Source organism: Cynocephalus volans, chromosome 10 (genome assembly GCF_027409185.1).
Source record: "Cynocephalus volans isolate mCynVol1 chromosome 10, mCynVol1.pri, whole genome shotgun sequence".
Lineage (NCBI taxonomy): Eukaryota > Metazoa > Chordata > Mammalia > Dermoptera > Cynocephalidae > Cynocephalus > Cynocephalus volans.
In genome coordinates this window covers 10,585,604-10,612,029 of record NC_084469.1, presented here as the reverse complement: position 1 = coordinate 10,612,029, position 26,426 = coordinate 10,585,604, and positions in this window count along the sequence as shown.

The window sequence follows — 26,426 nt, the reverse complement described above, 5'->3', positions numbered from 1 at the left end:
TCTAGCCAGAATGACAAAGAAAAAAAAATGACAAAAAATAACAACATCAGAATTTTAAAAAAAAAATACTACAAATTCTATAGACATTAAAAGATGATAAAGGAATACCAAATAAAAATCTTTATTCTAATAAATTTGAAAACATAGACAAAATGGACATATTTCTTTAAAGACACAAACTAACTCTAGAAGAAATAGATTAGTTGAAAAACTTTATATCTGCTAAAGAACCTGAATTCAAAGTTATAAATCTCACAAGGGAAACTCCAGTCTGAGGTGGATTCACTGCTGAACTCTACAAAACATTTAAGGAAGAGATAATTCCAATTTTTCACAATCTTTTCCAGAAAACAGAAGAAGAATAAGCACTTTCCAACTCATTTTATAAAGCCAGGATTACCCTGAAATCAGAATCAGCAAAGATATTCAAGCAACTCATGTACCACCCTCTCTGTGAACCACGCCCGCATCCCACTTCGCTGTGACTCCGTGCTGTGCGAGTAGAACTCTACCACTGCATTTATCAAATGTAATTCTATTTTTACTTGCAGTTCTCACTTACTAAACCAATATCAGCTTTAGAATACGCACTATTTCTCACTCCTATTTGTATCTTCAGAATATAGCAATTATTAACAATCAAGTGGATCAAGGGTATGCTGATTCTCAGAGGTAGGAAATTCTAATGTCACTGAATCTTGATACTATGCTATCTTCACCTTTGATCTAGCTTTTTCAAAAATCCACTGGGTTTCTCTACAGGTTCTTAATTAGTTGAGTGTTTTGATTAATTAGTACTTACATTTTCCAATCAGAGCTCAATGTCTAGGTAATAAATGCTTTGTTTTCCAAATCTAATAAAATATGTCTCTCTACCTTCAGAAGGAAGGATATTATTACTTACAGTACCTTGCGCAGCAGCTGTGTTGTTTTGCTGCACAGCTTCCTTCACCTACATCAAGACCCTTTTGAAGCAATCAAGGGTCAAATTCATTTTCTCTTTGTTCACACTACGTCCCTCGAGGTATAGATTCAAGTCTAAGTCTATTAAAATAGATCTTCCATTTTGTTGTTCTTGTTCTGTGATTCAAAATGTGCCAGCTATTAATTTTTAAAGCATTGGGAAAACACATAAGACTCCCTGACTCTGCTATTTGTCCCTGCAGGGTTCTTATAAGTGAGCTAGCTTTGCACATGTAGAGGCCCGTCATCTTACTTGGAGTTGAATGCTTCGTTATGGAAAGACTCAAGTTCCCCCAAATTACACTTGGGTGGAAACTAATTTAAACGGAAAATCTCCTTAGCTACTTTAATGTAAGGGAGTACCACGTGTATGTCAGAAGGAAGTGGGATGCTCACTAACAGCAAATACAATATGCAAATAGGCAGAGATGAAAGGATTAGTTGCTAAGACTTGAAATAGCAGATTTAAGTAGTTTTCATTCATTTTTTCTCTCAAAGGCAAAAACATCTATTTTCTATTATTGCCCTAGAAGATAAAGTAGTCTTTTGTATGTGTCCTTATCTTTTATATGTGACCTTTTTTTTAAATGCTTCAACATTAATTCAACAACCATTCAATCCCTAGTCTCTGGCAAGCACCCTGCCACACATAGGCATACACACGTAAAAACCACATATCACGTGGTTTCTAACAAGATCTTGATATAGGTCTTAGTTTTGGCCTATATTGGAGAATCATGACTTCAATATACAGAAGAAAAATATTATAGTAATGTCATGCACATTTCTGAAATAGTGGACAAAAGTGGACAAAGCACTGAAATAGTAAATAAGAAATAGGGTTCTAATAGCAATTTTGCAATAAAATAACTACAGGATTATAGGAATGCCTTGAATTAGCATAATAATAGCAGCACAAAAATTAATAGTTACCGTGAAGGTAGGAGAAATGGTAGAAACAACAGATGTAGTAAGCACTTATACATCTTAGCCATTAACAAATAATAAGTCCTGTTATAAGGGCTTTACTAAAATCTACACATTTGGTTTTCATAATAACACCGTCAGGTGGAATTCTACTCTTATCCCCATTTTACAGATGAGGACACTAAATATGAGAGGTTTAACAAATTTCCCATGGTTCCCTAGCTAACTCTAATTCCCATGGAATTTAGAAACAGGCAGAACCGGGTGGACCTTAATCTTTGTCACATCTTGTTGAGTAAACATTGAAGTGACTTATGACCATTTTTTGTTAAGGGACAGATAATAAATATTTTATACTTTATGGGTCATTTGGCCTTTATTGCAATTACTCCGTTCTGCCATTGTATAATGATAACAGCCATATACAGTAAGTACAATTTTATTTCCCAAAACAGGCTGACACTCTTCCTCAGAAGTTTTTGTCTGAAAATGGAGATGATCCTACATTTTGGAATAGCTGTAATTGTTTTAAATAAACATGCAAAGACTGTAGTATGATGGACATTGATATTCAATACATGTAAACTGTTATTATTTTTTAATTACTATCTTTATTATTTAGTAATTTCTCTTTTTTAAGTCACAAAATGAAGATAATTCCTATAGATCAGCCTTTCAATAAAAAGTTTACCAAAAATAGACAATGCAAATATCCTTTCTAAGTATAATGCTGAATGTGTGTGTGTTTGTGTGTGTGTAAAAGATTCTGCTGTAGAATGATATATTAATTTATTCACATTTTTAGGGAACTTACCATGCATAGAATCTGCTAGGTGCTGGAAATACAAAGATCATATCAACACAGACTTTAATCTTGTCAAGTTAAATTCTAATAGGGAAGATGACTTGTACATAAATAGCTATCCAAAACTGTAAAGTGCATTTTTTATTAATATCACTATCATAGTTATACATTGTATTATAAGAATTGATTTTCTTGCCCAATTCCTCCATTATTAGCTTATGATTTCACTGAGGCCTGGGATGGCCTGTGTCAGTGTTTACTATAGATCCTTACTCATGCAGTATTGATGTGGGAATGAAAAAGGATACAGATAACGTATTAAGTCATGTGAGATCCAAGATAAAGAGATAGCTTCCAAGTTAAGTGATCCAAGAAAATTTAAATCATTCAGCAAATTTTATTAAACATCTACTCTATGCTCCATGTAGGAGGGGGTTTATAACAGTTAAGAGCAGGGGAATTTGAGTGAGTTCAGCCTGCACAGCAACCTTCTCATTGTAACCCTGGGTAAAACTAAATTCACTCTGTCTTATTTTCCTGTGCCATAAATAAAGAAAATCATACTCATTTCATAAAATTGCTGTGAGGATTGCATAAGATAATTATATCTAAACAGTCCATATAATGCCCAGCACATAAAATAATAATAGCTAAGATAATAATGATGCTGAAGATTTTGATAATGATTATGATGATTGGTAACACTTGAAACAAGATCGGCAGAAGTAACAATCAATAACAGTGAGTTAAACTATAGGTTTATTTTTCTTACACAACAAAAATTCCAGAATTAGGCTATTGCTGGCATTAATTCAACAGTTCTGCAATGTTTTCAGTGATGAATGGAATATTTGTGCCCCCCCCCAAATTTATATGTTAAAGCCCTAATTCCCAATACCAATGATGGTATTTGGAGGTGAAACTTTTGGGAAGTAAATAGTTTTAGATGAGGTCATGGGGGAAAAATCTCCATCACAAGATTAATTTCCTTATAAAAAGAAGAAGAGACATGAAATCTGTTTCTGTGTGTACACACACCGAGGAAAGGCCATGTGATCACATAACCAGGACCTCACCAAGACTCCAACCATGCTGGCACCCATACCTCAGATTTCCAATCTCAGAACCATGAGAAACAAATGTTTGTTATTGAGGCCATCCAGTTTATGATCATTTGTTACAGCAGCCAGAACTTACTAAGACAGAAACCCAGGCTCTTTTTATCATTCCCCTCTGCTATATTTTAGCCTAGAGCTACTCGATCTATTGTCCATGGGCCAGGAGATTGTTAGAGATGTAAATTTACTGGTAACACCCTAACCTACTGAATCAGAACCCAGATTCTTAGCTGTTTTTCTTGTGCATGTTAGTGTTTGAGAACCACAGATTTAGCCTGTGTTTTCATCCTCAAACTTGTTCTTTTACAGCAGCAAGATGGCATCTGTGGTTTCAGGTATCCTCCCCATGTTGAAGGCAAGTAGAGAAGAGGAAAGACTCCATTCAGAACATTTGTGTTTGTGTGTGTGTGCTAATGTATGTAGGAAGATATGTCTGGAAAACAGTAAGGAATTAGATAAAATGGAAACTACTTGAAAGGTAGTTATTGGAGTTTCAACAGGGAAAATAGATAAAAGATTGTGATGTGACTTAAATATAAGGCTAAAGAGCTCAGCGACTAATAATTAGAGGGTAAAGACAGGGTCACAATTGTATTTCTGGAAAATAAGTATAGCAGCTTTTAAGAAACACTGTTGTAAAACCAGTTTCACTTAGTTTGGCCACTGAGTGAGCCTCTCTAAGTGGGCTGGGGCAGGTGTTTCTTGCAGCTACTCCCAATGTCCCCAGTTTCCATTTTCCCTGAATAAGATATTATTAATAACCACTACCACCATGAGCAGACAAACAACTTTTTAATGTCATTTAGCACTGTTGAGATGAATTTTAGAGTTTAAAAGCAGACTAATGTTTTACAGTGACAAAAAGAAAATAAATATAAAAAGTATAAATGTAACCACATAATATGGATTAAAAGATATAGCTTGCTGTCTCATTTATTGCTAGCTTAGAAAGAGGTCTTCTTTAGATTTTATCACCCTTGGTTTTACTAAAAAAATACTCAAAACTTTTGAAGTCCAAGAGATCCTTTTCCCATAGGCTTAAGGCCCACCTTCAAAATTCAAATTTCCTCTCCTAGAGGCCAGTCCATTCCTGTATGTTGGATAATGAGAAACTCAAGACTAACACAATAATTTTATCCTGAATACTAATGCCATTGGCACAAGTTATATTCTGCTGCTAATAGTATTCATGTTTTCATTTTTATATGGATATTAATAGTGCCATATTTATCATAAATTCAATTTCCATATGGGTGTGTATGTGTGTGTGTGTGTGTAAGAGATAAGGAACAAACTATCTTCCATATTGTTGCTATTTTTAAAAGTTTATTATAAAATATTTCAAATATGTGGAAAAGTTCAGCTCTTTAATGAATTTTAATACTTTGCCATTTTTCTTTCAGATACTATTAACAATTGAAACAATACCATAGCCCCCTTTGTACACTTTACCCATTCTATCTTGCCCTTCCTTGCAAACTAACTTGTTACACAACTCTCATTCCTATTTGAATCTATCTAAATATCATTTTCTATATTTGGCTCCCAGGGTGTCATCTATGTAAATGGTGTCTCCAAGAGTTGCTCAGAACAGGTGAAGGTATTTCAGGTCCATGCTTATGCCAGTGTTCATTCAAAATGGATACTATTGTTTGGCTCATAAGTAAACTTTAAATAAATGGCAGAATACTATTTGTATCATCCAGTATACATACAGTAGGCCGCTAAAAAAATAGACTCAGTGTTTCAGTGGTTAAACAGTCTTTATTTCAGACTTGCATAGTGGTCATGGTCACAGAAAGGGGTTCATCTCAGTAGGATGTTTCTCCTCCATGGGTTTATTCAGACACCCAGCATGACAGTGGTCCTGTCACTTTCTCTATTAGTTTTCTAGGGCTCCATAACAAACTTCCACAAACTTAGTGGCTTAGAATAACACCCACTTATTAGCTTACAGTTCTGTAGGTGAAAAGTGCAGGAACAGCATGGCTGGGTTCTCTGCTCTCTCTTCCAATGAGAAAACCAAGGTGTGGGTCAGGCTGTGTTCTTTTCTGGGAGCGCTGGGGATTTTGCTTCCATGCTCATGCAGGTTGATGGCAGAATTCACTTTCATGCTGAGTTACTGAGACCCAAGATTCCTTGCTGGTTGTGAGCCAGATCTGCTATCAGCTCATAGAAGCCACCTTCATCTCTTGTCTCCATCTTCAAAGCCAGCAGCATATAATATCCCTCAGGTCAAATCCCTCTCAAACTTCAAATCCCCAGGAAGAACCCAGTTCTTTTGTTTGTTTATTATTATTATTATGAATATTCATGGGCTACAAAGCTAATTGTCACCCCTCCTGCCCATGATGCAAGGGCCAGAATCACACCAGGAGCATACCCATCACCAAAAATTACTTTTGTACCCCATGCCCCCCACCCAACCATCCCTCAACCTACCTCCCCCTCCCTCTTCCCCCCCCACTCCACTTTGTAGCCCTAGGAATGTTCCCTCCCTCTCTAAGACCAATGCAATACGGTAGTCTTTCTATCCTTCCTTCTTTCTCTCTTAGCTCCATCAATGGATGATTGGATAAGGAAACTGTGGTATACATACACTATGGAATACTACTCTGCCATAAAAAAGAATGAAATAATTCCATTTGCAACAACATGGATGAACCCAGAGAAACTTATGTTAAGTGAAGTAAGCAAAGCACGGAAGGATAAATACTGCATGTGCTCACTCATACGCGGGAACCCAGTTCTTTTTAAAGTCTCACCTAGTTAAGTCAGACTGACCAAAGATAATCTCCCTACCTTAAGATCAACTGATTTGAGGCCTTAATTACACTTGCAAAATCCCTTCACAGGAGCACATATACTGGTGTTTGATTGAATAACTGGTTCTACATCAGGGGGCAGGGGATCTGTGAGATATCTTGGAATTATACATATGGTATTTTCCATGTATGGTTTTCAAAGTTGTCCTACATATCAACAATCTAGTCAGCCTAGAATGGGGAAAAAAAGTATAGAGGATAATTCATAAGATTTGTTTGTAGGCCAAAGCTGGAAGTAGCCCATTTCACTTCTGTTTATATTCTACTGGAGGGAAATTAGTCATGTGTTTCAACTAACTTCAAGGGCAGCTGGAATGTGTTTTCTGACATTGTATATGAAAAGAGAAGGCAGATCTTGGTGTATAGCTAGTAGTTTTCACACTCTTAATGAATTTTTTTTTTAATGAATTAGGAAATTTCTATGCCTAGAAAAAGCAAAATTTGTACTGAAGTTAAAATAAAATAATATACTAATTGATTCTGAATTAAAAAATATTTGCTTGTCAAAATTATGTTAACACCAATTTATTGATTTACTTGAGTATTTTAAACCATATTATTAACTACAGTCAGAGAAAGAATAATATTGCTAAAATAAATGTCAAAATGTCACAACAATCAATTTTATTCTTTTATTTAATTCTTAAATTTATTATTAGAATATTCATTCTTACAAATCATGTTATTTATGCTCTTTACCCAACCTATCTCTTCCAAACCTCTTCATAAATTTGAGGTTTTCTCTCTTATTCTTTCTCTCTCTCTCTCTCTCCAAGTTTACCTTTCTAGGTCTAGTGATTTTGTGGTTATGTCCACAAACTCACAAAACCCACTGTCACTACTGTTTACACATAAATTTTATATGCGACTCTGGGGGGCAGAAATTAATTAGAAGGCAACTTGTGTCAGGATCTGTTCAGAAGCTCTGTCTTTAACCTCTGCCTTTATTGGCAGAAATCTTCATATAAGCTGCAACCACAGGCAATGGTTGACAGGGACCTCCCACTGCATTCCCTGCTTTAAGCACCTGTACTGACTCTGACTCAAGCCCCCCACTGTGTGCCAGTCATTTTTCTTTTTCTATTTTTGTTTGTTTGTTTGTTTGTTTTGTTTTTTGGTAATTCCTCTAGGAGTGAAACTCACAGCCCCAGGATCCTTTACTTGTTTTTGGATTCTGATGCCACCAAAAGTATACTTTCACTTCTAATCACAGCTTTATTTCCATGTACTTTTTGGTCCATGGACATATTTATCTTAATTTTAAATGTTCTCTTTTTGTATTTTAACTATCATTGGTTTATGTTAGAAAAGAGCTAAAGACTCAACAATAAATTCACAAATGCCATCTTCATCAAATATATATGAATAATGATTTTAATTTGAATCCTGTGGATCTGTTTATATTGCTTATTATTTCTCCTATTATTTGCTTCATGTTTCTCTTTCCTTGCCATTCTCAGTTTATAGGTACATCACTTCCACCTCTACCTCTGTTGTCATGTGGCATTCTCCCTGTGTGTGTCTGTGTCTCTTCACTTCTTATAAAGACACCGGTCATATTGGATTAAGGCCTACCCAAATCATGTATGACCTCATCTTAACTTGATTACATCTGCAAAGACCTTATTTCCAAATAATGTCATACATATAGGTACTGGGAGTAAGGATTTTAACATATTTTTGAGGGGGACATAATTCTACTCACAAAACTTGTATCTTGTTATTTTGGTTGAATGACAGAAATTTTATTAGAAGACTGTAAGAATAATTTGAGACCTAGGGTGTTATTACCTTCCTCCAGAGCAGATTTAATCTTCTTTTGGAAAATGGCTAAGAACATAAGCAATGAAGGATCAGCTTAATACAATTTCAGTGTTTGAGACCATTTGAAACTGGCCTTTAGTTGCTGTCAGGGCTGATCTTCTTTACGGTTCACACTTACTCAAAAATGTAACCATTTCTAGCTGAAATCTAAGATGTGAGAATTGCACTAGCCCTCCAATCCAAGCTTGGTGGGTCCAGGGCTCCAGTTTTGTATGCATATCCTGAGATTTCCCCCAAAATCCTGTTCAGCATCTTATGTTCTCATTTCTTTTGGAGTCATCAGTTACCCCTAGGGGAGAAGTCTAAAATGCAGAGCTCACCTCTTTGGGATTCTCACATGGATCCTAATTTGTGACTACTTTTTTGATTTTCTCATATATTTAACCATATTTTAAAAATGTATTTTGTCTAATCTATCACTATTTTTTAGATGAAAGGATGATTGATCCAAATTACTAGTTCCATCAATATTCTGTATATATTTCTAATATTTAAATATTCACTACCAAATTTAGATAAACATTTCTAATGTTACCTCAAAATAGGATTTCTTATGTTTTACATGTTTAAATTTTATCAGTTAATTCAAGGAAAAAGAAGTTTAATTATTACAAGAGCAAAATGTTGCCATAATTAGTAAGGATGGTGAAAGTTTTTAACTTTATGAATAAAAATAATTATTAAAAACTTTTAAATAGTTCAAAAATAGAGAAATAATTTGACAGTTAATACAAACAGTAAGAGAGATTTTATTAGATAATGTTAAGAAAAATGTTATCATTTTGAATCAGCAGATGTTCATAAGGCATCATTAATATTTCAATAAAATGTAATAGAAATTAGGGTATAACCTAATTTTAATTAATACATAATTTTTATGTATTAGCCTTCCTAAAATTAAATTATACATACATATTTTTTGATTATTTAATTGAGTTAAAAAACTTGAGTCTTTTAAGAAAAGTTCTATTTGGGAATTCTTAATATCTGGTGAATATTAATTAAAAGCAGAATGTCAAATTCACTACCTTGAAGTTTCAAAAGGGGGAATGGTTTTAATAGCATGTCCAACTCTGTCTTCTATAAATTATCTTTGATTCAGATATACTAAATCTAAAGTGTACAATAAAGAAGAATATTAAAGCAAATGATCTATCCTAAAAAATTTGTGTTTCTTCAAATCCAAGCTGAAGGCAAATGTCTATTTAGAATGACAGATACAAAGTTTAATGAATGTAAGAGCAATCCAGCAGCTGACAGCTGAGAAAGTATTGCCCTGCACTATACTACCAAACTTACAGAATTTCACCACTCAGATTTTAACATTAAAAGTTCAGTAATATTTATATTTGTGGTAATATTTAAGATTCATTCCTGTATCCTAAAAGTTTATTCTATGACAAAAATATCGAGCTTCAGCTGACTATTGTTTTTAACATTTAGCCATCTGGCATTTAGCTAAAATGCACATTGAGTTGCATGTCAAAATATATAGTTATATTTTTAAAACCAATTTTCCTTTTCTTTCCCCTCTCTTTTACCTTCTGTTGCCCATGGTATGCATTAGTGCTCTTAACTTTAGATTTTAGTCTACAGCTTTTAAAATATTAATTCAGGATCATTTTGGAAGCCCAAAAATCTTAGCTTTGATCTAGGCATACTAATTTTTAAAAAATCATTAGTAAGAGTCATTTATTTTTTAATATGAAAAAGAGTGTGTGTGTATGTGTGTATACACATGTATGTCTGAGTGTATTTGGTGCAGTATGAACACTTAGGGCCATATATCTCATCTCACTACACACTGATAGCAGTATATCCCATGATGGGGAGCAATAATCAGCCACAATGTATATCGACAAAATAAAATTTAAAAAAAAAAAAAAAAAAGTATATCCCACAGGCCAGGTAATCAGATGCCCAAGCACAAGATTATAAACCATGAGGAAGTGACACAAATACTGAGGGGGCATTTGAGAAAGTATTAATGGCAGTAGCATCCACATCAAGACTGCAGGTACGGAAGGAATTTTGGATATGGTAGGTGGTGGCAGCATAGCTTTGAATCTCTTTGAATATCAACATAAAAACAGAAGAGTAATTAAATAGCAAAACTAGAAACCTAAAGACCACCTATATAAAAAAAAAATATATAGGTGGCGAAACATGCATTGAACTCCAACATACAAGTGGTGAAGACAAACTACCAACAGCCATTTGATGTGCACAGTAATCATCGCTGTGCATGAGGATACACAGGGAAGCCACAGGGCATCTACTGGACCTGAGAATAGCAGAATCTCAAAAAAGGCAACAGGCATTCACTAGAAAGCACAGAGGACCAATTTAAGAATGGCAGCTAAAACTGGAAGGGTTTTGGTCAATCTAAAGGTGGATTAATACAAAAGTTCTGCAGTAAATACTGTAGGAGTTTGAGTAGATTAGGTAAGAGCCTTACACTTAAGAGAAACAGCTGGGAACAGAATCAAAATTGAGCATAAAAGTAACAAAAAGAGGTCCAGATAAAACTTGGGAAGGAGAACAGAGCCAAAGTATCTTAGAAAGAAAGCCACCATATTTTTGAGCACTATAGAAAAACAACAGAAGACAAATCTCTGTGAAGTTATAATAGGCACTTTGAACCACATCTTCTAAATATTCAGAAAAACAAATTTCATGAAATAAAAGAAAAGGAAGCACAAAGCCAAATCTAAGAAAAAATTGTCATAGAAGAAAAGAGAGTAAGAAACAGAACAACATTTTTACAGATAACAAAAGCACAACAGAAAGACTTGCTCCAGGAACAGATCAAAATGGTGAACTTCCGTACTGAAAAATCATACTAGACATTAAGTAACAGATATGAGATATAAACAACAACATAATTCAGAATTAGAAAAACTCATAAAGCAGATGACAGAAGTAAAAACATATGTTTTATATTTTCTAAATTACTTCAGACATTAAGATATGATAGCCAGCTTCCAAGATGAACCTCAATGACCCTTGTCTCCTAATATATATATCTTTCTAATGTATTCTTCTACACTGACAAAGGATGGATCAATAGAGTACTGTGGAAGAGATGGCATGTGACTTAGGAAGCTAGATCACAAAAGGTATTGTCTTCCATTCTCCCTCTTCGATCTCTTGTTCTGGGAGAAACTGTCTTCCATGTGTTAAGCTCATTCATTCAGTCCAGTGGAAAAGCCCATGTGGAGAGGGGCTGAGACTTCCTGCCAATAGCCAGCACCAGCCTAAGAGCCATATGTTTTAGCTACCTTGAAAGTGAATCTTTCAGCCTTTAGCCAAGTCCTCAGGTGACTACAGCCTCATAAGAGTCTCCAAGTCAGAAATGCTCAGCCAAACTACACCTGAATTCTTGACTTTGAAAAATAGTGAGAGACAATGTTTATTGTTGGTTTAAGTCATTAAGTTTTGCAGCAATTTGTTATGCAGCAACAGAGAACTAACACAAAGGCTAAATTATAAGGAAAACAAGAGGAATAAACAAAACGATTGTACGACAGAAGACACAGAAGGAGCAAAGGAAGAAAAATTGAAAAATCCCCAAGCAATAAGGAAATAAGATTTCAAAAAGTGACAAATATGAAAGATAGGAAAGTTCTAACTTATAGATCATAGGAATCTGAAAAAGAAAATTAAAGTAAGATAACAAAACAAATACAAAATTGTAATTCAAGAAAACATTTATTACGTTAAAAAGGACTTGAGATTCCACATCAAAAGTGGGTGCTATATAACCTAGAATGACCAACACCAAATATAACATTGCAATATTATTGAACTTTAAAAAAAGAATATAAAGCCTCTAAAATATCTAAGCAAAAAAAAAGTGAGCTATAAAAAATAAAATTTTATAGCAATACTGTTGACCTGAATAAAAAAGAATACAATACTTCAGATACTAAAAGATATTAAGGAGAGAAAATATCAGTCAAAGACTTTATATCCAGGTAACTGACTTTCAAGTGTAAATGCATAAATGGTGAGCCACATGCAAGTATCATGGGAAAGGCTTAGAGAAAATGTGTCACTCAACCAAGGTGAACACAGACTCACCAATCTGAGTATGAGTTGTAAGCATTAAACATAGTTACCTACAAACTAAGGTTAAATAAAGGCTAAAAGGAAGAGAATATAATAATAAATGGCTGTATGCTCACTTAATGTAAATGTAGTACAACTATTTTTTCAAAAAATGGGAGGTTGGAGAATGAAGACAACATATGAAAAGATATTTAACTATTCTCAGTATTTACAACAGTAGTGTTAGTTACTCTGGACTGTGTTCATGTAATTTGGGTAAGTAAATGATAATTGTTTGATGTTTTAATGCCATCATTCTTTGTGTCCTTGAGAATCAGAGTTTTCATGTGAAAGCAAAGGGATAGTGATGTAATATAGAAGGGATTAAATTAAATGACGGTGACAGCAACAACATATTGTACTACACTGTCAAGTATGCCATCAGCAAAATCCAGACATTAGGAAACTCTATAGGTCAAGTGGATTTGCCTCCTCAACAAACATATTTTAAGGACAAGAAAGGGATTAATAGCAAAGATATGGAACCAACCTAAATGCCCATCAATGGATGATTGAATAAGGAAACAACGGTATATAAACACTATGGAATACTACTCTGCCATAAAAAAGAATGAAATACTCCCATTTGCAACAACATGGATGAATGTGGAGAAACTTATATTGACTGAAACAAGCAAAGCACAGAGGGATAAATACTGCATGTGCTCACTCATATGTGGGAGCTAAGAGAGAAAGGAAGGCAGGAAAGAAAGACCACAGTAGTGTGTTGGACTTGCAGAGGGAGGGAACATTCCTAGGGCTACAAATAGGAGAGGGGGAGGGAGGGAGGTTGGGGGATAATTGGGAGGGGACAAAGGGTACAAAAGTAATTTCTGGTGATGGGTATGCCCCCAGTATGAATCTGGCCCTCACATCATGGGCAGGAGGAGGGACAATTAGCTTTGTATCTCATGAATATTCTTAATAAATAAATAAATAAATAACAATTATACTACAAAGCTATAGTAACTTAAAAAAAAAAAAGAGGAAAACTGTGAGTTAAAAGAGACTTAACAGAAATACATACTTAAAATGGGAAAAAATACTGAACCATACTGAATGTGGCTAGAGATGCACATTTGAATGAAAAAAAAATCGTCAAGAAATGCGATGTGATTAATGTTAACATGAGGCAGTGATTACATTTGAGAGAGGAGAGTGGGCTGAAAACCAGAGGGAGAACGAAACATTGTAGGGATTTCTGAGAGTGCTTGAGTTACTTACAAATGTATTTATTTGCCTTATCATAACTCATTATACTATACATTTGTTTGTGTCTCTGTTCTGATTTAGGATTAAATGTTTTTTAAAAGATTTTTAAAAGAAGTAAATAAGAACTTAGTGGCCAAAGTGCTGAGAATTCCCATCAGTGAGAATGCTTGATGTACCATGTCTCCTTAGAGTCTCCTTAATTGCATTCCTCTGCCAAGCCTGGATTTTTATATTTCCCGTAAATTCTCTTAGCTATCTGGTCTGGTTAAAATACATCTTCTATGGAAATCATCAAGTCGAAGGTATACCTGTTCCCCAATGTTCATCGCAGCACTCTTTACAATAGCCAAGAGTTGGAACCAGCCCAAATGTCCATCATCGGATGAGTGGATACGGAAAATGTGGTACATCTACACAATGGAATACTACTCAGCTATAAAAGCGAATGAAATACTGCCATTTGCAACAACATGGATGGACCTTGAGAGAATTATATTAAGTGAAACGAGTCAGGCACAGAAAGAGAAATACCACATGTTCTCACTTATTGGTGGGAGCTAAAAATTAATATATAAATTCACACACACACACACAAAAAAAAAAACCGGGGGGAGCGGGGAAGAAGATATAACAACTACAATTACTTGAAGTTGATACGACAAGCAAACAGAAAGGACATTGTTGCGGGGTAAGGAGGAGAGGGGAGGGAGGTTTTGGTAAGGGGCAACAATAATCAACCACAATGTATATCGACAAAAACAAATTTAAAAAAAAAAATTTAAAAAATAAAAAATAAAATAAAATAAATAAAAATAAATAAATAAAAAATATTTCTCACTCTAAAAAAACAAAAAGTACATCTTCTAGTTAAATATATATAATTTTAGATAAATATAATCTTGAAGAAGCCAGACCATTTGACCTCTAGAACTTTCCACACTTTGGATTTTGCTTATGGCATACTTGCATATGCAATACATGTTTGCTTTTTTTTTCTGTCCTCTGCATATATAGGGTGGGTCTGTGTGTGTGTGTGTGTGTGTGTGTGTGTGTGTGTGTGTGTGTGTGTGTGTGTATGATGTATGTACATGTGTACATATGTAAAATGGGGATTACTTTCTGTTAAATTCTGATTGACACAGCAGGAAAACTTTGAGCATGTCACAATCTTCATCAGTATTGCTTTCCTCCTCTGTATAATTGGCTAATAGCACTTACCTGTATGATTTTTGCCGGGATAAAATTAGCTAACTAAGTAACATATGTACTACAGTGCACAACATTCAGTTCTCAGTAAATAATTGTTAGTGTTTTTGCTTTTTACTACTGACATGGAAAAGGAGGAGTAAAAGACGATGTGCTGTTCTTCAAGTCTAAGTGATTGGGACATTGACAGAGCTGTGGATTGCAACAGGGTACCCGTGAAGAGAAGTCAGTTTGTGGAAAAAAGTGAATTAAATGGTGCTCATACAAGATCTACATTCTGACAACCATTAATTGTTGATTATCCTATGAAAATTCTCACCTAAAATAGAGAGCAGATTGTAGTTCTTCTTCTGAGATGGCATCTGTGTGCTAGTGTTAAGATTTTGAACATCTTCGGTGTAAGTGCTCAGATTTAGTCCTGTCTCTCTTGTCACTGCAACAAGCGGAATTAATTAAAGTCCTTTCTGTGAGCTTGTTAACCCACCAATTAACCATGAAACTTTGATTTGGGTATTTTCTAACCCACAGTCAGTCAAACCTAACTGGAGATCCCCAGCCCTGCCGAGTGCATGCCGATCAGGGAGGCGCCCAGCCAGAGAGGCCCAAGATCCTCGGAGACTGCACACCCTGTGGTGTCAGCATGCATCCCGGCAGGTAGGCCTCTTCGCCGCTGCCTGACTCCATCCCCAGCCCCAATGAGTGTGCGCTGATCAGAGAGGAGCCAAGATCTGAGGGTACCATGCGCCCTGAGGTGCCGGTGCGTGACCCAGCAGGCAGGCCTTGCCACCATCGCCCAACTCCATCCCCAGACCCACCAAGTGCGTGCCAATCAGCGAGGTGCCGAGCTGGAGAAGCCCAAGATCTGCAGAGACTACGAGCCCTGCAATGCCAGCATGCAAGCCAGCAGTTGGGCCTCACCACTGCCACCCGACCCCATCCCCAGCCCTGCCTAGTGCATGCTGATCATAGAGGTGCCCAGCCAGAGAGGCCCATGATCCTCGGAGACTACCTGCCCTGCGGAGCCAGCGCACAACCCAGCAGGTAGGCCTCGCCACCACCGCAGACTCCATCCACAGCCCAGCCGAGTGCATGCTGACCAGAGATGTGCCTCACCTGAGATGCCCAAGATCTGAGGCGACCATGCAACTGAGGCTCTAGTGGGCAACCGAGCAGACACTGAGGCAGCCATACAAAAGTGGCAGCCCCAGCAGCATCCTAGCCAGACAATAGTGTCAAACCAGTGGACTGTGAAATCTCCTGCCACAATGACTAAACTTCAAAGGAAAGATAGGAGAAATATGAAAGATCAAAAAGGACACCACCAAAGGGTAATAACTCTCAAGATCTAGATCCTATAGAACAAGAAGCCCTTGAAATGTCTGACAAGGAATTTCGAGTGATAATTCTAAGGAAACTAAATGAGATACAAGAAAACTTAGCTAGACAACACGATGAAATGAGGAAAAGTATACAGGACCTAAAAGAAGAAATGTACAATGAAATCAATGCCGTGAAAAAGAATACAGCAGAGCTTGCTGAACTGAAGAATTCATTCAACCAAATAAAAAACACAACAGAGAGTATAACCAGCAGTCTTGAAGAAGGAGAAGAGAGAACTTCTGACCTTGAAGATGGGCTGTTTGAAATAACAAAGGAAGACAAAAAAAAGAAAAAAGAACTAAACACATTGAAGAAAATCTGAGAGAGATATCAGACAACCTTAAGCACTCAAATATCCGAGTCATGGGTATTACAGAAGAGGAGGAAAAAGGAGATTGCATTGAATATATATTCAACAAAATATTGGCAGAAAACTTCCCTGGTATAGGAAAAGACACAGATCTTCAGATTTAGGAAGGTCAAATATCACCAAAAGTATTCAATCAAAAAAAGTCTTCTCCAAGACATGTTATAGTCAAATTGGCAAAACTCAAAGACAAAGAGAGAATCTTAAAAGCTACAAGAGAGAAGCATCAAATCACCTATAAGGGAGCCCCAATCAGAATAACATCAGACTTTTCATCGCAAACCATAAAAGCCAGAAAGGAATGGGATGATATATTCAAAATACTAAAAGACAGAGATTGCCAGCCAAAAATACTCTACCCTGCAAGGCTATCCTTCCTAAATGAAGCACAAATAGTATATTTCTCAGACAAACAAAAACTGTGGGAGTTCACCACAGCACCACCACCCTTACAGGAAATTCTCAAGGGAGTACTGGGTATGGTACCTGAAAAATAACTACCAGTGCCATAAAAATTCAAGAAAAATCAAAACCCACCAGTAAAATAAAAAGAGCAACTATGAAGAGAAAAGAGGGGGGAAAAAAAGCTTATCTACAACCCAAGGAACCAAAAAATACTGAAAACAAACAGTAAATCAGAAAGAAAGGAACAAAATAAATTTAAGACATCCAAACAAAAATCAATAAAATGCTAGGAGTAAATCAACATTTTTCAATAACAACTCTTAATGTAAAAGGCTTAAATTCCCCAACCAAAAGACATAGACTGGCTGACAGGATTAAAAAGGAGGACCCAACTGTATGCTGCCTTCAAGAGACCCACCTCACCTATAAAGACTCACATAGACTAAGAGTGAAAGGACAGAAAAAGATTTACCATGCAAACAGAAATGAAAAACGAGCTGGAGTAGCTATTCTTATATCTGATAAAATACACTTTAAACTAAAAACCATAAAAAGAGATAATGAGGGCCACTACATAATGATAAAAGGATTGATCCATCAAGAAGACATAACAATCATGAATATATATGCACCCAATGTTAGAGCAGCCAGATTCATAAAACAAACTCTATTAGACCTAAAGAAGGAAATAGAAACTAATACCATAATAGCAGGGGACGTGAATACCCCATTATCAATATTGGACAGATCATGTAGGCAAAGAATTAGCAGAGAAACACAAGATCTAAACAGTACTCTAGACCAATTAGGCTTGGCAGATATCTACAGAACATTCCATCCAACAACCTCAGAGTATTCATTCTTCTCATCAGCACATGGATCATTCTCCAGGATAGATCACATGTTAGGTCACAAATCAAGTCTCGACAAATTCAAAAAAATTGGAATTATCCCATGTATTTTTTCAGACCAAAATGGATTAAAATTAGAAATCAATAACAAATGAAATTCTAGAAATTATACAAATACATGGAAATTAAACAGCATTCTACTTAATGACATATGGGTCCAAGAAGAAATCAAACAGGAAATCAAAAAATTTATTGAAACTAATGAAAACAATGGTACATCAAACCAAAACGTATGGGATACTGCAAAAGCAGTACTACAGGGGAAATTTATTGCATTAAGTGCTTACCTCAGAAGAACAAAAAGATGGCAAGTGAACAACCTAATATTTCACCTTAAAGAACTAGAAAAACAAGAACAATCCAAACCCAAAGTTAGCAGATGGAAAGAAATCATTAAGATCAGAGCAGAACTTAATGAAATTAAAACCCAAAAAACAATACAAAAGATCAATGAATCAAAAAGTTGGTTTTCTGAAAAGATAAATAAAATTGACAAACCATTAGCATGTCTAACTAAAAAAAGAAGAGAGAAGATCCAAGAAACAAAAATTAGAAATGAAAAAGGCAATATTACAACTGATACCTCTGAAATACAAGGAATCATTTGAGACTACTATAAACAACTATATGCCAACAAATTTGCAAATCTGGAGGAAATGGATAAATTTCTGGACACACATAAGCTACCAAAACTGAACCAAGAAGATGTAGAAAATCTGAACAGACCAATAACAATAAAAGAGATTGAAGCTGTTATCAGAAGACTCCCAACAAAGAAAAGCACAGGAACAGATGGGTACACAGCAGAATTTTACCAAACATTCAGAGAGGAATTGACACCAATTCTCTACAAATTATTCCAAAAGATTGAAACAGAGGCAATTCTCCCAAACTCATTCTATGAAGCAAACGTCACCCTGATACCAAAACCAGGTAAAGATAAAACTAAAAAAGAGAACTACAGGCCAGTATCCTTGCTGAATATAGATGTGAAAATCCTCAATAAAATAATAGCTAACACAATACAGCAACACATATGCAAAATTTTACACCATGATCAAGTGGGATTCATCCCAGGGATGCAAGGTTGGTTCAACATACGCAAATCAATAAATGTGATACACCATATCAATAAAATCAAACACAAGGACCAGAAGACACAACAATTATAATTCCTCTCTAGGTGCTGAAAAATCATTTGATAAAATTCAACACTCATTCATGATAAAGACTCTCTATAAGTTAGGTATAGATGGAAAGTATCTCAACATAATTAAAGCCATATATGATAAACCCACCACCAATATCATCTTGAAAAGGGAAAAGCTAAAAGCTTTTCCTTTAAGAACAGGAACTAGACAAGGATGCCCACTCTCACCACTCCTATTCATCATAGTGTTGGAAGTAATAGCCAAAGCAATCAGAGAAGAGAAGGATATAAATGGCATCAAGACTGGAAAAGATGAAATCAAACTGTCCCTCTTTGCAGATGACATGATCCTATATATCGAACAGCCTAAAGCCTCTACAGAAAAACTCTTGGAGTTGATAAATGGTTTCAGCAAAGTAGCAGGATACAAAATCAACACACAAAAATCAGTAGCATTTCTATTCTCCAATAGTGAACATGCAGAAAGAGAAATCAAGAAAGCCTGCCCATTTACAATAGCAACCAAAAAAAATAAAATACTTAGGAATTGAGTTAAGCAAGGATGTGAAAAATCTCTATAATGAGAACTACAAACCACTGCTGAGAGAAATTAAAGAGGACACAAGAAGATGGAAAGATATCCCATGCTCTTGGATTGGAAGAATCAACATTGTGAAAATGTCCATACTACCCAAAGTGATATATAAATTCAATGCAATCCCCATCAAAATTCCAATGACATTTTTCCCCGAAATGGAAAAATCTATCCAGACATTTATTTGGAATAACAAAAGACCATGCATAGCCAAAGCAATTCTGAGCAAAACAAAAAATTAAACTGGAGGCATAACACTGCCTGACTTTAAACTATATTCAAAGCTATAATAACCAAAACAGCATGATACTGGCATAAAAACAGACTCCCTGATAAATGGAATAGAATAGAGAATCCAGAAATCAACCCACACACCTGCAGCCATCTGATATTTGACAAAGACACCATGCCTATACACTGGGGAAGAATACACTTCAGCAAATGGTGCTAGGATAACTGGATATCAATATGCAGGAGAATGAAAGTAGACCCATATCTCTCACCATATACCAAAATCAACTCAAAATGGATTAAAGAATTAAATATACACCCTGAAACAATAAAACTCCTCAAAAAAAACTAGGAGAAACACTTCAGAAAGTAGTACTGGGCACAGACTTCATGAATATGACCCCAAAAGCACGGGCAACCAAAGGAAAAATAAACAAATGGGATTATATCAAACTAAAAAGCTTCTGCACAGCAAAAGAAACAATTACCAGAGTTAAAAGACAACCAACAGAGTGGGAGAAAATATTTGCAAAATATACATCTGACAAAGGATTAATATCCAGAGTATACAAGGAACTCAAACAACGTTACAGCAAAAAAACAAGTAACCCAATTAAAAAATGGGCAAAGGAGCTGAATAGGCATTTCCCAAAGGAAGATATGCGAATGGCCAACAGACATATGAAAAAATGCTCAACATCACTTCGCATTCAGGAAATGCGAATCAAAACCACACTGAGATACCATCTCACCCCAGTTAGGATGGCTAATATACAAAAGACTGTGAATGATAAATACTGGCAAGGTTGCAGAGAAAAAGGAACTCTCATACATTGTCGGTGGGACTGTAAAATGGTGCAGCCTCTATGGAAAATGGTTTGGAGATTCCTCAAACAATTGCAGATAGATCTACCATATGACCCAGCTATCCCACTGCTGGGAATATACCCAGAGGAATGGAAATCATCACATCAAAGGTATACCTGTTCTCCAATGATCACTGCAGCACTCTTTGCAATAGCCAAGAGTTGGAACCAGCCCAAATGTCCATCACTAGATGAGTGCATACAGAAAATATGGTATATCTACACAATGGAATACTACTCAGCTATAAAAAAGAATGAAATACTGCCATTTGCAATGACATGGATGGACCTAGAGAGAATTATATTAAGTGAAAAAAGTCAGGCACAGAAAGAGAAATATCACGTGTTCTCACTTATTTGTGGGAGCTAAAAATAAATAAATAAATACACAAATAACCTGGTGGGGAGGGAAGAAGACACAACAATTATAATTCCTTGAAGTTGATTCAACAAGTGAGCAGATATGAGTTTGTTGGGAGAGAGGGGGGAGAGGGCGGAGGGAGGGAGGTTTCGGTAATGAGCCACAATAATCAACCACATTGTATATTGACAAAATAAAATAAAACTAAAAAAAAAAAAGTAAAAAAAAGAAAAAAAAGAAGAAAAAAAACACATAACTGGAGAGGAATGGACTGGTTAACAGAGAAATTCAGCTAGTGAGTACTCTTTGCCAGTTGGACCAGAGTCAGTAACACACAAAGGAAGGAGCAATGACTATTAGCTGATCAGGGCTTTCTGCCTCCACCATCACTCCCACTTCACCATTTATGACTCAATCATTGCAAGAATATTCTCTCTCTCCATTTTCTATGTGTGATAATCTCTCTGTCTTCTTTATAATGTCTTCAGTATTGTCATTGTTATTTCCAAGTGCTGCCTTCTAGAGGGCAGGCATTGTACATGTGTTAGCTATCCATTACTAGCCACTTTATATTTTGAAAAATCATGTATTACAGAGTGCTACCCAGCCTCTTCAATGAAACGCATTATCAATACAACAATTTACTGCTGAAAATCATGAATATCTTGCTTCTAACATAGATCATGAGTAAAAGATGGCAATTGAGGACTGGTGATTTACCTACCTGTTCTTTATTATCAATCACATGCTTGGAAGATGACAGGGCATATTCCTATGTTTGGATCACTCTGAACTTCACCACGTTTTCTTTCTGTTCACTACTTTGTATTTTTGAAATATGTGATCATCTCTCCTAATAACTCCTAAGCATTAGCTGTATACCTTACTTATTTTCCTGCCTTCTCAGCATTCCTTCTCTCTTTCTTTCATCTAATCAGCTTATATAATGTTCAAAAGATGTTCACCTAAATGTATTTTCCTCCCTGTGCTAACATATTCTCCCATTTTAACCTATTATTTTGCCCACATTAGAAAAAAAGAAAAGCGGAAGTCCATGATCAATAACTTGATTATTGGTCATAGGGAGATTAAGGGACAAAACCTGGTGTAGTATATAAGGCTCCAACTCAGATTTTAGTGTTATCCACCTGACAGAGGCCACATGAATTGCCCAAAGTACACAGCTATTTTGTAAGGTGTCTTCCGCTGTTGAGAAAAGATTCAGACAAATAGTTTTGAGATTCTATTCTTCCCTGGGGATACAAGGCTTCTCTCTTTTCCTTGAGATAAATGTATTTCCTTGGGACTAGGATCAAGCAGAGAAAAGAGTTAATAAATGTGAGAGAGGGGCGCACTGATGTTTATTATCCTGGTCTTTAACTTTTTGGTGGCTTTCAAAGTTAACAAAAGAGCCAATTATACATTCATATAGTTTATACTTTCAACCTAATTTCAACCTACCCATCGATAGCAGTATCTCCCAATTTTAAAAAAATTACAAATAGATTTAGATAGGATGGCATATTTAAGAAATGATTGGGGGAATTAATGGGTTTCAGGGACAAAATAAATTACAGCCTTATTTTCTACACTACGTTACATTAAAATGAATTCTAGAAAAATTTAAGGTAAAATTACCCATAAATTATAAGATTTTCTGTAAACATAAATGGCATAGAGAACACTCTCTTAAATATAAATATATGAATGAAATAAAGAAATTGATACCTTTGACTTCATAAGAATTAGAAAATTATATGTCAAAAAAGTATTTTATTTCAGTATCACGTACTTTTGAAGTTTGGGGGAATTTCCTTGCTTGTTTTTTGCTTTTTCTGCAGACTAGGAATAAAATAGTCTGCTAGAGAGCTTAACACGTCTTCTACTCCTTTGTATGTTATATATCAGTATTTTAAAAAACTGGGTCTTCATGCCAACAGCCCCCAGAGGCATGCGTGAATTTGTGTTGTGTGAATATATAAGACCCATGCTAGATCTACCAAATCATATCTAAACATAGGCCCTGGAATTGATATTTCTGTCAAGCAGCCTAAGTGGTTTTTTTTATGAATATCAAACTATCTAGGAAAGTAATGAGGACAGATTGGCTACTTAATAAATTGTAATACGGTTAATTAAACTAAAGCTGTGAATCAAGTAAGGTACTCTCTGGACATTTTAATGGCTCCCCTTGGAATAAAAAAAAAAAAAAGAAAGCTCACACATTTCTTGGCTTGACATTCAAGATCTTGTATCAACAGCCCTTTCAAATATTTCAAATCTTATGCTCTTTTGAATCTTATACAATGTGTTTCTGCCTGTTCCCTACATACAACTTCCCTAGTAGTCCACTCCCAACTAAGCATTTTACCACTCAGTCATTTTGACTATTGCTGCTGTAGTATGTTTGGTTCCTTTTTTTTTTTTTTTTTTTCTCTTTTTATGTATTTTTTTTTTATATTTTCACTTACCTATGCAATTTCTTTTTCTGCACCCTCCACCATGGTCTGTCCAAATCTCACCCAGATTCAGAACTCTAAATCTCAACTCATTCTCAGATTCTACTTTATACTGCATTACAGTTTGTACCTCTACCAAAGCATATATCATGACTGAAGGCTGGAATCTAGTGCAGGCACAGAGAATGGCACTAGGTGGGAGCCAGTCTGATTTGTGAGATACATGCTTTACTGGAGATACAAAGTGCAAGTGGAGTATAGAGTAGGATCTGGGACTGAAATTAGATTAAGATTTCTGACTTGTAAAAATAACTTGTATGTTATGTGTCTGTATGAATACATATCTATATAAGTCCTAGGGGACTAGTCCATATCTTTTAATCCCCAACTTATATATAGCATGCTGTTTTATTCATGGCAAATGCATAATGCTTGGTGAATTGACTATAATAGAAATGTCTAATTTTTTTTCACCTTTTATGAATATGTATCATTCTACCAAGCCTTCTTTTTCACTACAAAAATTTAGAAGTTTTTTTTAAGGGATAGCCATTCTTTTACTTTTTATAAATATTAATTTGTGTCATAAATAACAATTAGTGTGACGGAGCCATTACTTCTACTATAAAATACAGAGACCTTGGCTTTTACTCAGAATTAAATAGAGTGTCATTGAAGGCTTTGGGATAAGAGAAGAACATGATTTGACTAATGTTTTAAAAGGATAACTGTGGCTGTTCTGTTAGGAACAGGCCGCAGGGGATCAAGGATTGAAGTGGGGAGACCAGTTAGGTAGTTATTGGAATAGTCCAGGCTTAAGATGATAGTGCTTAGGACCTGGGGTGTTGTACTGGAGGATGTAATAAGTGTTTGGGTTCTAAATATCTTCTGAAGGTAGAACCAACAGAATTTCCTAGCAAATTGGATGTGTCATATACAATACATAGAGAGATGGACTTGCCACCAACTAGGATGAGAAAGACTTTAGGTAGAGCAGGTTCATATGTGAGGGAGGGAATTTCTCAGAGTTTAGTTTTGTAATATTAAATTAGACATATTAAATGCTATACTTAAATAGGCTGTTGAATACATGGGCCTAGAGTTTAAATGTATCTCCAGAGATACATTTGGAAGCCATGGGGAATAAAGAGGGAAAACCAGCAAAGGAGACTAAGAAAAAGCAATCACGATTGATGTAGGAGGAGAACCAGAGGAGTGTGGCATCTGGAAGTGAATACGTTACATGATAGAAGTGGGCCACCTTGGTTGCTTCTGCTCATAGGATGTGAAAAATGGGTACTGGAACTTATAGTTGGAATTAGAAAATGGTGGTTTGGGAAAGCAGCTGTAAACTGATACTAGAAATAAAAGCCTGATAGGAGTATATTTAAAAGAAAATAGGAGCAAAAGAAGTGAGTTTAAACAACTCTTTAATTTTTTTTTTTTTTTTTTTTTTTTTTTTTTATGGAGAGAAACAAAGAAATGAGGAGGCAGCTGGGCAGCTGGCAAGGGAATTGAAATCAAGAGTGTTAGTTTTATTTGGAGATTTTTTTGAGGTGGGAGAATTAGCAGCACGTTTACTGCCAGAGAGAAAAAGAAAATGTGAGATGCATGGAGAATTCCTAGAGCCAAGTCCTTTAGAAGGTTGAAAGGCTGGGCCCCAGTGTGGGTGGAGAGACTGGCATTAGGTGGGAATGGACAATGCACATCTAGAATAACAGGCAGGAAGACAGTTATACAACCACTGGAGAAAAGGGGAGAGTAAAGTTACAGAGAGTAGAGGAGTCACACTGAGGCCTGGAAATAGTAAGAGAATTAGACAAACCATCTGAGGCAGTCTCAAGAAAATTTGCAGAACTGTTACAGGGACTGAATTTAGGAGTTCAAACTTCAGAGTTCTCTGGAGTCTTCAGTCTGGAAAACCCTAAAGCTCTTGGCTCTGACAGCTTCTAGAATGTGTCTGCTACTTTAAATCTGAATTAGCAGGCTCCCTGTTCTACCTCTGCTTAGGGATTTAAAGAACATTTCCTGGTATCTGTATTTTTCAAGAATCCAGAAGCAGAATCTGGAAACCCTGGTGAATTATATACTAAGCTTCCAGGTCTTTCCCACAATGCTAATTTGCACATGTAGGAGTGCATCCCTGAAGCACAAATTTTGATATAAGTAACAAGACAGGCACTAAATTGGAGCAAACCTCCAAAAAGACACAGCCCTGCTGTTAACTAGGGGAGAGCAGCAGAACTCAGTTGCACTATATAAGATAATAAATGACCTCAGAGCTCATCTCTCTCTGATAAAGTATTGGACAAAGATTCAATTACAAATTGGATTTTATGTAACAAATGGATAAATGATAGCATGGATTCAGAAAGAGCAAAGAGTAAGCAATTTCTGTTGAAGCATGAATTGGGATTCAGCCAGAAGGCAGGTTTTGACAAGTAAGAAAGATGTTTCAGGGCTTCTGGGGGTATCATTCGAAGTTCTTTAAGTTTACCAAGACCTGCAGCATTAATTAAACTTAATTAAAATTAGCACATTAAAATTTAAATGCTTGCAGTTTGAAGGGCAATTTTGTTTTTTATAAAATTAAATCTCCCTGTACATAATGATCTTCTACTATAACTTACTCTGAAGAACTTATCTGCAGTTACCGCCATAAATGCAATTATGAAATAATGCCAATTGAGAATACTTGCATGTATACACAT